General features: G+C 38.4%; 1 protein-coding gene across 1 annotated transcript in view; it reads left to right on the top strand.

Annotated features, from left to right (window-relative positions):
* IARS (isoleucyl-tRNA synthetase) overlaps positions 1-2,249 on the top strand; it is a 110,981-nt gene that overhangs the window by 23,492 nt on the left and 85,240 nt on the right. The window lies entirely within an intron of this gene.

Here is a 2,249-nt window from a genome sequence, read left to right as displayed (position 1 = left end):
TCTCAACCCATGAGTTTTCTCACTTTTACTCTTCCAATTCTCTCCCCCATCCCACCGGGGCGGAGGAAGAGTGAGCGAGCGGCTGTGTAGTGCTCAGTTGCCGGCTGAGGTTAAGCCACGATGCGATAACTTTTTCTCTCGAAGTGGTTGTGCGTCCATGTAAACGTACAGTCACCCAGTTAAAATCTTTGTGTGTGTCAGAATGACATGTCAAAGTGTCAGAAGTCTTACTAACATTAAGACTTAAATCTATCTGCTTGCTTGCTATCTAAGCTAAGTAGTCTGCCTGAAAAGAAGTAATTTGGTTTGGTGTGACATTCTTAAGCAATTCATATTGTACGTTCTTTAGTACTTCACTTTTTAAAAACTGTTCAACCACTTAAAGTTGAATCAGGTTGTTAGCTAGTCTGACTAGTTTTTAGGTCCATCAGTACTCCATTTCTCTCTTGAAGTATAGGTACTGCGTTCCTTTCCAGTCTTTTGAAACTTCTTCAGAGTGCCTAAAAACTAAGCCTGCTACCAAACCCACTCTGTTTTCTTAAATATTTTTTAATGCATTTCCTTTAGACTTAAAAAAATACAAGCACGGTGTTAATACTTGATGATCTATTGTCTTTTGATTCTAAATTCTTCTTTTAATGGAATACTACAAATTTAATTTCAGCCTGGTCGCAGTCATTCTGTATCCAGGAATGCAATGAATGTTTTGGCCTTTTTTTGGTGTGGTGTTTTCATCAGAACTGTGAAGTACCTACTCTTTAAGACAATTGTACACAGGTTTCAGCTGTCATTGCTTATCTCCCTGGCTAGTTGTATTTCAAATTTCCACCCTCCCCCCAGTCTTTGGTGGTTTTTTTTTTTAATCTCTCTGTGCCTAGACATAAGGCTGCTAGCAATTTCTTTTCTCATTGCAAAGCGGTGTATTTTTCTTCTTTCTGTATTAGTGCTACAGTCTGCTCAAGCTGACTTTTTTTGGTCATGCTCTAATTTTTATGTTATGTAATAAATTAGTTCTCTCAAATGTGGAATGTGAGACGATTAAGAGGTAGCTGGTAGTTGAATGGGTCTCTTAAAGATTTAGATCTGTGAGTATGTAAGTTCATGGAAGTGAACTTTCCTATTTCTACTCTTAACTTTTTTCTTTCTGTAGCTCACTTCTAAATTCTCAGGCAGTTAGGCCCTCAAGGGAGAAAATCATGACACTTACTGTATAACAGGTGGCAGGCTGAAGTCAAGGAATGATATTATTGGAAATTTCCAATATCTGAAGTCATCTGAACTTCCTGAGTACTCTCAGCCTTCCCCTCCCTGCCACGCCCCCCTCCCCACCAAACCTGACTTTTCTCTCCTTTTTCCTCCCAGATGCAGATGGTAGGTTTTTGTGTGAGAGCAAATGGGCATGCTTCTTTGTTTCACTGATGAGATGGCTACCATCTTTATCAGAATACTCTCTGCAGCTTTGCACAAATGTCTCTGTATATTACCCCACTTTTGGCCATTGAGTGCCTTGTTATTTTATTTAGCAGTGGTGGGTATGAAATGATTGACGAGCATTTTCTTCCCTTTGTGTTACATTTCAGTCTATTTGCATATTAAACACTTCATTTCTTTACACTCTTTTCCACTGTTACCTCTTTTTGGATTCTAGAGGATCCAACAAAGAGATTTCTGATCTCTTGAGAGTGAAGGATTACTATAGTGATTTTTAAATGAGTCTGTTACTACTATAACTTAGGTCATAAGAAGGCAGCACTGTATACGTTTTCAGCTTGAAGTTCAGGACTTTGATAAACAAAGTATTTTAGATATCAAAAGAGAAAATCGGGAATGTGATCCACCACCCTTAACCTTTCACTTATTCGCATTAAATAAGAATTTAACTACTTTTTTTTTAAGCTAGTTCTAGTGCTTCACGTTCTGTGCCTGAGCATTCCCACATCTGTGTGGCTGAGCACTGGGATGCTTTTCTCTCATCTGATCCCGATTAAGCACCTCAAACATTCCTAAGGCTGTTTGTAATATAAAATATATAAACCATCCGTGAAGCTGTGGCTTAAAATAGAAATCTCCCCTTTTCCTAGTGGATATTATGTATGCCGAGCTGAGGAGTCATGCTCTTTAACTTGGCATTAAATACTGCTTGAGTTCCTTTTTGTACAACAAAACAGCTTTGTAGAGTTCCCCACTTTGAAGTAGTCAAACGTTTTATGGTTTGACCATTGTTTTGGAAGATGTTGATTGAGAAGAGT

Source organism: Pygoscelis adeliae, unplaced genomic scaffold (genome assembly GCF_000699105.1).
Source record: "Pygoscelis adeliae isolate BGI_AS28 unplaced genomic scaffold, ASM69910v1 Scaffold277, whole genome shotgun sequence".
Classification (NCBI taxonomy): domain Eukaryota; kingdom Metazoa; phylum Chordata; class Aves; order Sphenisciformes; family Spheniscidae; genus Pygoscelis; species Pygoscelis adeliae.
The sequence above is the reverse complement of the archived record's forward strand: the minus strand, read 5'-3'. Positions and strand labels throughout refer to the sequence as shown.